Source organism: Ursus arctos, chromosome X (genome assembly GCF_023065955.2).
Source record: "Ursus arctos isolate Adak ecotype North America chromosome X, UrsArc2.0, whole genome shotgun sequence".
NCBI classification, from domain to species: Eukaryota; Metazoa; Chordata; class Mammalia; order Carnivora; family Ursidae; genus Ursus; species Ursus arctos.
Genome location: NC_079873.1, coordinates 1,942,729 through 1,958,923, shown reverse-complemented (window position 1 = coordinate 1,958,923; position 16,195 = coordinate 1,942,729). Strand labels below are relative to the sequence as shown.

The following is a 16,195-nucleotide window of genomic DNA, read 5'->3' as shown; positions in this document are numbered from 1 at the left end:
CCCACAACAGCTATCTGCAGCATTCTCATCTTGCTCCACTGAAACTTTATACCCATTGAATGACATCGCCCCATTTTACCCTCTCCCCTAGCCCCAAGAAACCGCCATCTTACTCTCTGCTCCTAGGATCTAACCGTGGTAGACCCCTCCTTGAAGTGGAATCCTGTAGTTTTTGTCATTCCGTGGCTGGCTTAGGTCACTCCGCATAATGCCTCCAAAGCTCATTCATGCCATTGCCTATGGCATGATTTGCTTTTTTAAAGAGATGAGTGGTATTCCACTGTATGTCTGCACCACACTTCCTCCCTCCAGCCTTACTGATTATTCCCTGCCCAGCTTTACTGAGATACAATCAAGATCATGCACATTGAAGGTGTACAATCTGATGATTCGATGCACTGCTAATGTCTCGAATTTGTCCAAACAGATACCGTTTCCCCCTCCCGTTACAGATTTGCTTCCACTGGGGGGCTCTCTTGCTGTGTTAGCTGTGTGCTTGTATCAGGAGGTAATGCTCAGAGGCACGTCTGACGCTTCAGTCCCGATAGTTGTGGGGGCCAAGGGCAGCCTGCCCCCAAAACGTGCCACTTTGGCATACTGATATTTTAAATACAAGTCGCTTGAAAAGCAGGACACTCAGATCCTCCTCTGTCCCCTTGCACAGAAGAAATGAATGGCTCCTGTGCAAGGTCCCCTCCCTGGCCCTGGAGGTAAAGAGACATCCTTATCAGCAGAGATGGGAAAGGCAGAGCCCCGGGCCTGTATAAACAGAGCTTGTGACTTTTTAGTAATTTACCACCCCATCCAAATTCTGTTTAGAATTCCTGACTCAACTGGAGCTCCCAACATGACATTCTGTGTTTTGTCCATAACTGACGAGTTTTATTATCTCTTTGTCTGGAAAACATAAAAAATGCCCTCCTTCGTTATTTCTTTAGCTCTTCATTTCATTATCGGACCTCCATGCTCATGCAATAAAATTTTGGTTTTGGTTTTGTGTTATTCTGTTAATCTGTCTCATTTGATTTAATTCTTAGTCCAGCTGGAAGACTTGAAGGGTAGAAGAAGAGTTTTTCCTTCCCTTCATAGACATGGTGCTTTGATTTCTTCCTGACTGCCCACACCCAACCCCACTTCTCCGGATTCCAGATTCCATGCTTGGTGAGGATTCTCTCCCTGGCTTGCATATGGTGCCTTCTCGCCATGTCTTCCCATGGTGGAGGGAAAGAGAGCTCTGGCGTCTCTTCCTTTTCTTATAAGGGCACTAATCCCATCATGGCAGCCCCAACTCCATGGCCTCATCCCAATCCAATTCCCTCTCAAAGGCTCCCGCCTCCAAACACCATCCTATTGGTAGTTAGGGCTTCCATAGATGAATTTTGGGCGGGACACACATTCAGTCCCCAACTGGGTGCAATGTTTTTATGCCTTATGGCAGACGCTTGTGGGCAGATGGTCCAAAGGGAACAAACAAACCGAAGAAATGGAAAAACCTAATTAATTCCATGCACAACTTGGATACGTAGTACCAACTAACAAAAGTAGAATACAAAATTCTATATTACGAGAAACACATCTTCTCAAACACGCCTCCCCCAAAATGGAACAATATGGAGCAAAATATTAGTCGTGGGCATCACTTGGCTGTGAGCTTCTGAGAAAGTTTTCTCTAAAAAATTGTTTTATTATGTAATGAGCACGGGGTGTTATATGCAACCGATGAATCACTAAACTCTACCCTGAAACTAATAATACACGATATGTTAACTTCCTTGAATTTAACTTAAAGGAAATTATTTTGTCACAACTGTACACATCATAAAATTTAATCATTTAAAGTGTAAATTCAGCGGCTTTTAGAATTTTCATATCAAAATATAAACATAGCAAATGTAGCATTTATAGCAAAATCATCACCACAATTAATGTTAGAAAATTTTCATCACCCCCCCAGAAAGGAACCGTGTTGTCGTTAATATCCCCCCAACCCTCCCAGCTCCCTGGCCACCACCAGTTTTCTGTCTCAATGGACTTGCCAAATCTATACTTTAATATGTGTTTTCCAAGTTTGCTATGATGGGAGCATATTACTTTCACAATAATTAAAAGAATCGCATATTAAAATTTATTCTACAGGGCGCCTGGCTGGCTCAGCCCGTGCAGCGTGCGACACCTGATCTTGGGGTTGTGAGTTCGAGAGCCACGTTGGATGTGGAGCTTACCTAAAAAATAAAATCTTTAAAAAAAGACTTAAAAAAAGTTTCTTCGGATAAAAGGAAGCACATGTGAAGTGTGAAGTCACAGCTCCAGGAAGGGATGCACTGAGCTTTGAACATCATCATTTTGAAAAAGGAGCCCCATCTCTGGTTGATCTGCCTTCCTTCAGACTCGCATTCCCCCCAACCCTGTCAGGTGTTCATTCTTAGATTGGTGCATTTTCTGGGTAATCCCAACAATTTTGCCTTGAAATCAAGAGGCTGATTTTTTGCAGAAGTTTGGTATTTTTCAAGTGTGTGTCTAATATCCTACCTGAACAGCTGCTTCTTACCACTGCTAAAGGCATTTGTTTGGACCAATTTGTTTAGATCAACAGACCTTTGAACAGTTGTATAAACAACAGCAGTTAAGAGCAGAGACTCACAAACACTGTTGCCTGAGCTAAGGGCATAAATATCAGCTGGACTGATTGTGGTCACTCTAGCCGGGATCCAGAGACTCACATTGGGCCCCAGAGATAAGAGCATGCTCCTAATATGATATAATATAATATCTTTTTATTATGTTCAGTTAGCCAGCATATAGTACATCATTAGTTTTTGATGTAGTGTTCAACGGTTCATTAGTTGCGTATGAAAAAATAATATAATATTATAACATAAAGTTGTAATACAATATGATATAATTAATATAATATATTATAATACAATATGATAAATAAAAATAACATAATAGCAAATCTTGGTCATTGATTAAGACAGATTGAAGTGATGTATAAGGTAAGGTTAGTGGTTATAGGAATTCGAGCAATAGATGCATAAGGGAATTGATGAAATTTGATTTGAATAATGTGCTAATTCAAATAATGTGCATATTGGTAAACACTTCCCTGATAAAGATTAAAACATACACCACATACAAGAGACAGACCGCCCTATGCTATTTTTGCAGCACCTCTTAAATGTATGATGACTTGAACGTTAAACGTTCATAAATGTTTCAAAGGGGGAAAAGATAACAGGAAGAACATGTGTCTGTTTTCTGTTTCTCTCATGTTTTAAGAGACAGAATTATTCTCAAGTATCCCTGGAGTTGGAAGGAGCTTTGGAGATTAGCAGATGCAGACCAGGATATTAAGAACCAGAAGTTTCTTCTTGGTTTTTGTTTTTGTTTTGTTTTGTTTGTTTTTTAATTTTATGGTCACATAACTGGTAGAACACAAAAAAAATCAGTTCTTTTATTTTTATTTATTTATTTTTTTTAGTTTCAGGGGTAGAATTTAGTGATTCATCCATTGCGAAGAAGAAGAAGAAGAAGAAGAAGAAGAAGAAGAAGAAGAAGAAGAAGAAGAAGAAGAAGAAGAAGAAGAAGAAGAAAAACAGTTTCTGATTAATTTCTTAGCTTGGAGGCACCAGCCCATCACTGCCTAACATCAGAGGACAACCAGGAAAATGTTTATGCAATTTAGATTCTCAGAACGTGAATCATGTTTTCATGTTCGGTTTCAACTTCTACTTTTGCAATCTTAGACTTCAGAAGGTACGACGCGTGGGGATGGGGGGGATGGGGCAGACCCCATGATACGTATGGGGCACGCAGCAAGGACAACGTGGGCACACAGATTGGGTAGAAAAAACCCAGAGTTTCCGGAAAGCATGCATATCCCTGCTCACCCACGAGTGTTCATCCTGAAAGACGCTAAGAAGCAGCTGATTCTGCACAATCCAGGCCGTGTGGCAACAAAAGCTCTCATAGGTTAGAGGGGATACCTGACAGGGAGAAAGCACAATGCTATCTTAAATCCTAAGGAACACCACCTTGCATTATAGGGCTCCCCTTGCTGAAACCCTTGAAGGAACTTGTTGTTTTTGACAAATGCATTGTTATGTAATTTTCCTCCCCACAGGTAACACTTTCCAGGTGGCACGGAGTTAATGATTCTCAGCTTGCCTTTATTCTTGTGCTCCCACATCACCGTGGGTAAACACGTTGCACCCAGCTCTCCTTAAAATCGGCGGCCACGGAGTCACGGTTTGCCCGAGGGTTGTCTAAACAACCTGTTTGAGAGCAGAACTACGTGGCTTGGCCTGGCCAGCCTCCAGCCGATAAGGGGCGAACGTGATGATCACTGTGACACATGCATGGTGTTTTTTCTAGGGAAGATGGAAAACTCTAAAAATACTTACTATTTAATAGACTTGCAAATGGGTTCTCTAAAGAATCTCCACTCTGTCGAACAGAACCAGACTGTCTGTACTCAAGTCCACACCCAACCTGGTATCCTGGGACAAATGCAGGGGACGTGCTCAGTGCCGGGGGAAGCAACTTGCAAGGGCCGTCTGTCCTTCCGGAGTTGACAAAACTGATGGGAAGGCTGTGCCGGCTACGACTTCTTAAGGCACGGAAGACGAGATCAGAGCCCTGGTGTGTTAATGTCTATTATCCAAAGGCAAAAGGATGGTCATCATAAATTAGCAATCTGCCTCCTCATGCCAAAGTGAGATAATCCCTAAGAGGATCTCGTAAAATCTCCAATATATAACTTGAGCATTGCTCATGTCTCACCGGCTTGTGATTTCTGTCCTAATTAACCACGTTCTCTATTCCATGAAGACTGAGGTGCAGTTGGCTCCTGCTGGGGCTCTGAGCGAATTCATATTGAGCTATGTTCACATAGCACTTCACATCCCATCAACGTGTTCACACTGGGGGCTCACAACTGCATGGATGCAAGACATCCAAAGCTCCAGGAGACGGGTAGACACCTGCTAGAATTCTAGCATCATTCCTCCACTTGGCCTCTTGAATTATTTTCTGTGTGCATGAATCCCCTTCAACACATTCCTGCTGGAAAGCCAGCCTTTGTAGGCAAAAAAATTTCCTAATATCAATTTGCATATTGAGAAGGAAGGACAGTTGGATGGAGGCATACTTTTTCATTTAACTTTTTAATTTTAATTAAATTTCTAAGTTTGAGACAATTTCAGATTCAGACGCAGCTGTAAGGAGGGATACCAAAGATCCCTGTATCCTTCCTCTAGTCCCCTCAATGGCAACATCCTGCAAAACCACCTCACAACGAGGACATTGACTTTGTTACTATCCAGACACAGAGCATTCCATCACCTGCATGCCCTACTCTGCTCTTTTCGAGCTAAGCCCACTTCCCTCCCACCTGCAGAGACCTATTGTAAGACCTGGCAACCACCAGTCCACTCTCTCGCTCCATCATTCTGTCATTTCTGGGACGTTCTATTGCTGGATTCATGCAGCATGTAAGCTTTCAGGATTGGCTCCGTTCACTCCCTATGACATCCAAATTGTTGAGTGCAGCAATACTTCATTTCTTTTTGTTGCCATTTTTGTTGGGGGGCAGGGGGAGGCAAACCACTGATCCTTTAGTAGACACACAGCGCCGGCCAGCAGTTCTCCTGAGAGCATAATTTGCAGAGACTACAGTTGGCAAGAGGAAAGACTTTGTTGGCTGTCCAGTGTCTTCAGAATGGAGGACTGCAGTCTTGCTGGAGGGGAGGGCGCGGGGCGCCACGGAGTCCCCCAAATGCAGATCTGCTTGGAGAGCAGCTGTAGACATACAGCTCCTGTGTCTGGGGACCCGGGGACCCTGCCGCCTGTTCTTTGCAAAGTCTCCAACACTGGGATTGCTCTTTGCCTTTGGAGTGTGTGCACAAGGGTGGATTTTGTCTCTAAGGGTTTGCATACCGAGTCCACTTTCAGCTTCCATGGGTGCCCCTGAGCTGCCCCTGTGGTGTGACTGATGGATCTCATGGCTCGAGCCACATGGCTGAACGGTCAGCCCAGATTGAGGGATGTCCTGAGAACATGCCACCCCTCACCGTCACTCCTGGGGAAGACAGCTGCATTGCAATGCAGTTTTCTTCAAAGGCCTCCAAGGTGTGCATGAATCCGGCACGAGAGTTCTCACAGACGGGTTGCCTCCTGGGGAAATCACCGAACGCTTGGTCCATCAGTTACTTCTATGCCTTGCTCTTAGGGGCCATCATTCTTGTAGACGCTGGAATTGGTCACAGCAGGGCTGGCAGTGTGGAAGGAACCAGAAGGGCCAAACACCGGGCGGCCGGGAGCCCGGGCAGCTCACCGTGGCCACGGCAACATGTGCACCTGCAGGAGGGGTGGGTTCTGGAATGCTGCCCACCTGCATCTCCCCCAATCTGCCGTGCAGGGCTTCAGGTCTGTGTCTCAGCTACGCAGGCATCCGTGCACTCCCAGCCCCGGGAGAGATCCACTGCTGTTCCACCGATTCCTGGGGTTGTGCAGTTTCTAAAGACAAAATTAAACAGGCTCTTTGAGATGCTTGACCCTCACGCCTGGTTGATAGTACTTCTTGCAGCTTTGCTAACCCCCACGACGAAATATTTTGCAATGATTCAGACGCCACAGCCTCAGCAAAATGCGGATGTGTCCCCCTCAAAAAACTCAGATGATACCATGGCGATCCAAATGAGAATGTGAAGCCCTGATTTTTAAAGGGTTTGAGATGTAAAGAGATGCTGAAGTCATGTTGAACGTGAAGCAGGGTCTTCTGAAAACAAAACAAAAAACAAAAAAAACCCAAGCAGATTTCAGAAAGAATAAAATTGTTGTGCACACATGTATGTACAGCTATTTGTTGAAATGACCCCGAGGACTCATTAAAACAAAACAACAAAAGAAAGCAATGGGGAAGCTGGTTGGGGGGGGGGGTCATTCTGAGCTCTGGGAAGTATAGACAAAATGGTAAATACAACAAGTGTCAAAGTTACAGAGGAAAGGATGACATGTTTCCAACACCTGGGAAGGAAGGAGTGTTTTTGGAAACATAGGGCTGAGTCATAGCTGAAGAAACAATGACGGCTCGGTTTTCCAAGGTTCATGAAAGACTTTCCTTGTCCGACTCAAAATGCATGGTACGAAACATAAACGCCCAACCAAAGGCATCTCAGGAACATGGCAGCAGACGTCCAAACACAGAGGAGACTCTCTTCCAACAGCCAGAGTGAGAAACGCAGGTCCCCTCCCAAGCGGCCGGCGGGACCTGGAGAGGCTGTGTCTGCGAGACTAGGAGGAGCTGGAAATGGGGACAGCGTGTGTGCAGGGCCCGGAAGGGGCATCGCAGGCTACCTGACATTCTGCACAGAGCACAGCCTCTCGAGTCCGGAGGAAATACACGGAGAGTGTTTGCTCTCATGGACCCCCGTCTCGTTGTGATTGCCCAAGGCAAGTCTCCACATCAGAGGAAGGGAGATGGAGGGGGACAGGTGTCCGTGAGCAGCGGCCGGGAATAGCCAGAGCATCAGCCCACATGAACGTTGACCTCATCCCCTCATCCAGCAGCAATAAAATATCATGACGCATCGAAGCGCGACGAGCACGGTGGAGATCGCAACCAGGCTGGGAATGATTGGGATACACACATGCAAGTCTCTGTGAACACAGGTCTTTTCTTCCACGAGAGGGGAATCACGTGGCTTCGTTCGTGGTCTGCTCGGGTCACGATGCATGTACCATCGACACCTCATCGCGGAAATAATGCACACGAAAACACAGCTTCCCCTGCAAGAAAAGGGGGGATTGTTAAAAACATAAACCTCGTTAGGGTCAACAGAAGCCAAGGAAACAGGCAGTTAATAGAAAGTAGGAAATAAACACACATGACGGAATTGGGAACCAGTGTCAAGTCTAACCAATAGCAATAGACTGAAAAATCTCTCCTCTTTGTCAATTTGAACTCTTAAGGTTGGGCTGAAAATCATCAAGGTCCTTGCCCCTTGCAAGGGTCTGAAAGTAATCACAGAGAGAGCCTTTCACGGGGGAGAAGCTCGGAGCAAAGACGTGGAAACAATAAAACAAATGAGAACATTTGAACAGAAACTTTCCGTAGCCATATTCACGTCAAGGAATAAAGCCCCTAAGGAATTAAAAAAAAAAAAAATAGATAAAGGTCAGCACAAAGTGATTTTAAAAAAAAAGTCACCAAAAAGTTATAAAAAATGCCAAACGTCTTTGCAGCTAGCAGCCTGGCTCGTAAATACAGGAAGCAGGATTTGGAAGCATAGAAGAAAGTGTTGCTTAGGGTGAATCCTGCCTTCAAAGGAAGGACAGATAATCCCTCCTATTTCTACGCCTTTTTTTTTTTTTCCTTTTTTCTTTTTTTGTGGCTGAACTCGACTTGCTTCCTCCGAAGTCCCTGCACCTGCAGGGACATCCCCACCAACAGCACCGCTGTCTCCCTTCACACCAGCGCCTTGTGTGTCTTCCTGGCCTGGGAAGACCAAGAAAATCAAGTCTCACTCCTGCAAATAAGTCGTGATTCCGGATACAATGTGAACCGAAAAAGAAAAATCTCTGCTTTGTTCTTTGTACTTCACTGACCTTTTGACCAGCCCATACAATGCACGGGACCGACTTACTGAATAGCGCCAGGGGCGAGGGTGTGGGGGGCGATCCTGGCATTCTTCCAAGCTCCATCCTGCCCCGCCGAGACCCTGGTCCCTTAGCCACCCCAAACACATGTGCACCACGACAAAGGATTTGTGCAAGGCTCTGCAAACACCAGGTGACGGGACTTTGCTGTTGTGCGTGTGTTTTCATAAAAGCATGGGACACGGTCTCAGGGATGGCAGCCAGCACGCTGCCCATGGGGAACGAGGTTGCAACCCCGACATGGCTTCACCCGCCAGCCCCTCGCAAAATGAAAGCTGCACGGTGAACATAAAAACACGGCCCCAATCAAAACCAGATGCGTGCAGCTCTGATGACTTCTCCCCGCTTCCCTTACCCTCCGTCTCATTTTACGCGTCTTCTAAAATAGATGCGAGACTTCCACAAATCCCTTTGCTCCGGCGTCTCTCCATCGCTTAGGACAACGTTGCCAGGTAGGTGGATCAAGAGATCCCCCAGTTCCTGACTCAGCGAAGGCGGGCTGAACTTCATCGTTTGGGCGGTGGAATGTCTGGAACAAATGAGACACATTGACTTGTTTCTAAGTACCGACGCGGGCAGTAGCTTACGAGCCATTTCTGTATTTTCCCCAACCTTTCTCGGTTTAGGATGTCCACACCCAGGGCAAACCTCCAACCCAGTCAACCAGACCCACGGCGTGTCCACATCGGACACCTCTGTGACATACGAGGGAACATCTTGTCTTTCCGCTTTTCCAGAAGGTGGTCTGCCAGAGAAAGAGGAAGCCATTCATTGTATGAAAGGTGCTTCCAGAACGGGAGATTGGTTCGGGATTCCTTGCGCTCACTGGGTCACATTTATGTTTCTGGGCACGGCTGCGTGCATACCATTTTTTTTTTTTCACGTTAAATAAAGTGTTGCTTCAGTTTCCTGAGGCAGCAGGCAAACCCCTGTGTTGCCATTAGACATGTCCAGGTCAACTCTTGAGTTTACCGCTTACCTGAATTTGGGCTTGCTCACCTGTCCGAGCAAGAAAGCACTGAAGACAACAATGTGAGCTTTCTACGAGAAAGTGGAACCTTATAAATCACCAGCCCCTCCCCAGTCCTGGCCCTTCCCTTGGAGCCAAATGGAACACAGGTGGCCTCCTCCTCCTCCAATCATCTCCATATTAACATTTGTTTTACACTCTTACCATTTCTTAGTATCCCCCAAAAAAGGTGACATGTGGTTTCTAAATTAGTTTTCCTTTCAAAACAAAGGAAGTCGAGCCAACAATGCATTTTCCCAGCTACCATTTTTCTTTTTCTTTTCTTTTTTTTTTAGGTTTGCTTTGCTGACAAGCCAGCTGTCGTGGGGAATGGAATTTTGCATGGCACGTCTCGGATTATTTTTTTCCCTTTTTATGAGTAGTCTTTTGACTGGGGTGGTCTTCTTCTCAAGACAATACAAAAATATTTTTAAGTGTACTATATATAAACTGACAAAAGTGGATGCATTTGGGAGTGAGTTTGCCTCTCGTCCACAGAGAGCTCTGGTTTAACCACACCCACGTAAATAAGAAACACCTCTTGCTTGGTTACGGTGGAAACTTAGGACCGCCATATTTATTTTACCTCATCTGAACTTTCAAGTCGTGCTTTAATTTATAAAGAACTCAAAAAAAATCACATCGAAAGAAAAGAATGATGAAACACAGACATGGCAAGTTTGCCGCCAAAAAATTTGACTCAACAGCTTGACCAGACTTCACCAGAAGAAATTCCATTGACCTAATTTAGAAGGGGATCGGTTCATATTCCCAAATTATGGATCCCTCTGGGGCTGTGAGGAAGTCTTCAAACACTGGGGCCGTCTTCCAGTGATATTCATTAACTCATTGATGACATGGCACTGGGTTTGTGAAATGGAATTTAATTGTACGGGGTGCCATCCAAAACTTTTAAAAAAATCCTGGCACTGGTTAAAGGAAATCATAAAAAGGACCATCGATGGGGATCATTGTGTGGTTTCTCTTCCAATGAGTAGAATTCGGTGTGGCAAGAAATTGTTCCTTAAAGAGATCTAAGATGGTTTTCTTTTCTTCCTTTTCTTCTATTGTATTTTTAAACATTCGATGTATTGTTTTATTCTGTTTTGGTTACAGGAACTGACAAGTTCCCTTGATGTGGGTGCCCTTATTGTAATGCCCTTCCAATGATTCTGAGCATGGCGGAGCTTCCCCTCGTAGACAAAGGGTTGGTACAGTCTTGACGATGATGCTTCCATCTTACTTAATAATGGTGTTCCTTAACCTTCCCTGTGCCGGGCACCTGGTAATTGTTCCATAAATGCAATTTCCATCACCGCACTGTTAAATCTACCAAATCGTCAACTGAACTCTGTGATAGCCTATTAAAGCACGTTCATGCTTCAGCGCTCACCTGACTTCATCATCAAACCCAACACCGAGCTCAAAGCGAGAGAAAACACCGGTATTCTTGCAGTGAAGCCCGGCAACGAAACAGAAGAGCGTGGTAGAAATACAAAACAATCCCTTTGCAACTTCCCTGTTTTGATTTGGTGGTCAAGGAAATCTGAGTCTCGTCTTTGTTTCCTAGACGTTCACGGAGCAGAACATAAGGCAAACCCTCAGCTTCCGATGAAATGTGTTGGAGCCTAAAGATTTTTGGAAGCAGCCAGGCTTGTCTATGCCATGGCGTTGCCTTGAGTCTGTTCGCTCATTCAGCACAAATAGGTCAGATCCTGCTAGGGCTCCAGACGCAGGAGGGATGGAGACGGGATCCTCCTCCTTGCAACCCCACCATCAGACCAGAAGAAGGCAGGGCAGATACTTAGAGATGATAATCGTCCACTTTTAGCTTGGAGGACATTCCTTATATGCACAAAACTCTCAAGACCATCCCTGACTTTAACCAAGCCTTCACTCTTACCTTTTTAGCTCCCTCAAAACAAAACCCTGACCGCATCACCCCCAGGCTTCCCATTCGTCTTACCTTATTATGCCTACAACTCATCCCCTTGATCACGTATGTTCATCTCCTCCTCATCAAGGGAATGGACTGGCTTGTCTTCAGCTGGTTTTAATCGGGGAGCTCGAAGCGCCTGCCCTGTCATGTGGTCAGATGATTGGTCAAAATACTAAACCGCCCCAGAATGAGATCATCTAAGCTCCCGTGTGCCCTTTATGCAGACAGAAGAAGAGAGACGGTGCCGTTCCAAACCTGATAAGACATCGGCACCATCTTGGCGGGCTCAGGCATTCCTTCGAAAGTGTCTTCGCCTACAAGGATTTATGAACGCCCACGGTAGCCAGCTGTTAAATGTAAAGCCAGAAAACAGGCCACCATTTGTCAGGCGCTTCAGGGTGGACAGAATGGAGAATAAGAACCTAATGGGGACGGGGTCTCCGCTTGGGAGGATGAGAAGGTCTTGGAGCTAGAGGTGGTGGTTGCACGACATGGTGGATGCATGAAATGCCATGGGATGGTGCCCTCCAATGTGGTTACAATGGTTTTATCAGTTGCGTTGTGTCCTCTTCAAATTCCTATGTTGAAATCCTAACACCCACACCTTAGAACACAACCTTATTTGGAATGAGGGCCATCGCAGAGATAATTAAGTCATACTTAGAGAGGATGGGAGTCTAATCCAATAGGACTGGTATCCTTATTAAAGTGGAGAATCTGAGGCCACTGGGCTGGCTCAGTCAGCGGAGCAGGCAACTCTTGGTCTTTGACTTAGGAGTTTGAGCCCCACGTTGGGTGTAGAAATTATGTAAAAAAAAATTAAAATGAACAAAAGTGGAGAATCTGAGCTCACACATGCACACACAGGCAGAATGCCATATAAAGACAAGCGGAGATTGGATGATGCAGGCACAGAGCAGGGAACACGAAGGACAGCCAGCCGCCACCAGGACTGGGAGAGGGGCATGGAACACATTCTCCCCTGGAGCCTCCAGAAGGAACCAGCCCTGCCCACATTGTTGATTTCTGACTTTTGGTCTCCAGAACTGGGAGAGGACACGTTTCTGTGGTGCCTTGTTACGGCATGCCACCAATCAATGCAAACGGTATGGTTTGTGTTATTTGTATTTAACCACAAAACAATGAATCGGTTCCCAGGATGTACATAGACGTCAGGACATGCTTTAATAGTAGACATAAAATGGAATGGGCGACGTGGCCAAGGCATGCAGGTGAACTTCCAAAGAATCAGGCGTTCACAGGGAGTGATTCACAGACCTGTCCCAAACTCGCTAGTAGGTGCGGCACGAGGGTCCCCTTGCTCACCCCGTTCACAGACTTTGCTCAGATACGGTCTCTATCTCTCTGCTGCTCGATTCAGGAAGCATTCTCTCTTTCCCAGAAGCACAGGGTGGGAGGGTCTGTCCACACCCGTGAAGGACTCAAGCCGAGTTCCATGGGGACGTCCCTTCCAGCTGGATGAGTTTCCACCTGCCCCAGGATGGAGAGGTCAGCTCTCAGTATCTGCAACACAGAGATGAGGTCTTCTCTTTGCAAGGACAGCCCTGCCAGGCAGAGCCAGACCGCTGACCTCTCACTAGAGGGTTTTGGGGAAGCATGCGGCTGAGGGATGGGCACATGCTCGGAGCTGACAAGCAGCCCCAGGTGGCACCATTGTAAGTTACTTGGCACCGGGACGTGGGTGCCTTGCAGAGCCTCCACTCCCAGCTGGCCGGCTTTCAGAGATTGGTTGGTTTGTGGTCCGTGATGGATTGAACAGGTTTGAAAGACGTTGTGATGGCTCCTTGTTGCCATGACTGCGGAACAAACAGTCTCGTCCTAAGATTGTGGGAGCTTTTTATTCTCACTCCAAAGGGTGATTCAAGGAGAATGAATGTAGGGCAGGCTGGCATGGTAGGGACCAGGTGCCCCTATTTGCGGACTTGGCTTCATATGGGTAGATCTCAACCGTCCACCCAAAAAAATGGGGTCAATAGTGTATGTCCTTTAGAAGATACTGTAGGAATAGCAGTATATACATGTATATATATAATGCATTTATATACAATACTTATATATTATATTACACACATATTGAATGTGTATTAAATGCGCATGACACACATATATATCTGTGTATTTGTTGCTGCTGTTTATATGTGCATAATTTATTGGATATTTGTGTATTTTATTACTGCCTTTTAATATATGCTTATATATATGCTCGTCTTATATGCATATATAAAAAGCCAATAATATATATGCATTTACATGCATATAAATGCAACATATATATGTGCACTTGTTGTACATGATGTGGGAATGAATCTAGGGCACGCCGGAGTGGCAGGAAGCCAGTGACATTATCTGCTGCTTTGGCCTCCTATAAGCAGATTTCAAATAGCTAAAAAAAAATGGTGTCAATGTTTATTCTTTAGAAATCCTCCCAAATCTTTATTTGTAAACACATAAATACCCAATAACAAGGGCGTCCACCCGGCTCAGTCGGTAGAGTGTGTAACTCTGCATCTCGGGATTGTGAGTTCGAGCCCCAAGTTAGGTGTAGAGATGACTTAAAAATAAAATCTTCCAGGGACGCCTGGGTGGCTCTGTGGGTTGGAGCATCTGCCTGCGGCTCAAGTCATGATCCCAGGGTCCTGGGATTGAGCCCCGTGTCAGGCTCCCTGCTCAGCAGGGAGCGTGTTTCTCCCTCTGTTCTGTCTCTCTCTCGCTCTTGCTCTCTCTCAGATAAATAAATTAAAAAATCTTAGGAAAAAAGGATTAAAATCTTCCCAAAAAATTAATACACTATAACAAATATATATAAACATATATGTATATATATTAACATAACACAGTAATGTGTGTAACTCATACGCACATATACATAATTTATAGTGAATTGAACCATATATTATGTTTCAATATAAATATACATTGTGCAGTATAGATACAGACACACAGACACAAGATATCTGTATTTTTTGCTGTTGTTTCTACATGCCTATATGTATATATGTCCATATTGATATGGACATATTTGCTAGTATTATTGATCACGAGTTTTTGTTGCATATTATACATGTATAATGCATTAAACACACCATGTTCGTATAACGCTGCTTATATAACTCAATTTGGTTATTTATTTGGTTATTTATAACTATTGGTTATTTATGTGCATATGTGTAATATGCTGTGATGTGTTATGTATCATGAGCAAGTATGTACATATTTGTTGTGTATTTGTCTATGTACACAGCATGTGTGTGTCTGTTGTGGTCTATCATATACGCGTCTATGTATTCGCGTGTGTGTGTGTGTATTTTTGCTGCGCTGCTCCTTGATGTACGTGCATGTCTGTATATTTGCTGTTGTTTAGTATGCCTACATACACTATGCATGGAGTTGTTGGCATTGCTGTCTATTAAACATGCATGTGCACACGTGCTGTTGTTTTCTTGCTTATTTACGTCCATGCATCGATGTATGTTATTGCTATGTATCTGTAGATTCGTGTGCTGGTTAAGAGCAAGTGACAGGCCTCACGCACACTCCAAAGGAGCAGATCACACAGGGACGGGAACCTCCGGAGGTGGGCATCACTGGGACCGGCTTAAATCCGTGTGTCTGTCACCTGTAGGAGGCCCCGTATGTGATTCTTGAAAGAAAAGTAGCAACCACTGCAAATGGCAGAGCTCACACAGAAGCCCGCTTCCTGAGCTGCCCCTCGGGGCCTGTCACCAGCGTCCACCCTCAGGATAAGCGCTTCTGTGGAAGGGGGACGAACCCCAGGACACCAGGCAGCGCTGCGGGGCGTGGAGGGAGGATGGTCACATTATTGCAAAGACCGGTGCACACAACCTTAAGCCTTGGCAGCCCTCTATGGTTCTGAGAACCCGTCTGGCTCGCCTTCTAATTCAATCTGGCTTACGATTTCACAATTTCTCATAAACTAACAATGGAAATGAGCAAATGTGTTCAATTTTGGACTTGGCTTAAAAAAAAAAAAAAAGACCAACTCTTCTGGGATTGCTGTTTCAAATATCATCAGAAACACGGAGTCAGGGGTGGGGGGACTTGTGTCCCAACCTTTGTTCTATTTGAAACAACAACGACAAAGACATCCAGTAAGACTCCGCTGCCCCGTTCACCAGTGTGGCTCGCAACAAAGAAACAAACTCGAAATGTGGGATCCGCTTTCCACACTGTTTATTCAGCTGCTGAACAAACACTGTTCCGCTTCCCAACCCCTGGCATCACTGGATGAGCCTGTTTTTCAAACCCGGGAAGGACACAAAGTCAACACGAGCGAACTTGAAAGACTTCACGTTCCTTAGACGCTCCCGTGCGTGCCCCCCACGCACACTGTTGTTTTCGTTTTCACCTGGATTAAAGCACACCTGCCTTAGGCTGACGTTTGCAACAGCACTACACACTTGTGGGACCGGGTCATTCTGTTGTTAGGAGGGAGTTGGACAGTTAGGGAGTCAGGGCCAGGGTCCCCAACAAAGAAACATGCAGTCAGGACAGCTAAGATCCAACAGCACTGACTTCCTGTTTTGCGTCTTAGACAGGACCCCACTGAC

The 16,195-nt window shown here is 45.3% G+C and overlaps 1 long non-coding RNA gene across 1 annotated transcript; it reads right to left on the bottom strand.

The window, feature by feature from the left end:
• Window positions 1-3,555: 3,555 nt before the first annotated feature.
• LOC123002224 (uncharacterized) lies at window positions 3,556-11,696 on the bottom strand. Its single transcript, XR_006411916.3, has 3 exons — window positions 11,634-11,696; window positions 9,014-9,187; window positions 3,556-7,788 (listed from the first exon to the last, which is right to left on the bottom strand). It is a non-coding gene; the product is annotated as an uncharacterized LOC123002224 (long non-coding RNA).
• Window positions 11,697-16,195: the final 4,499 nt, after the last annotated feature.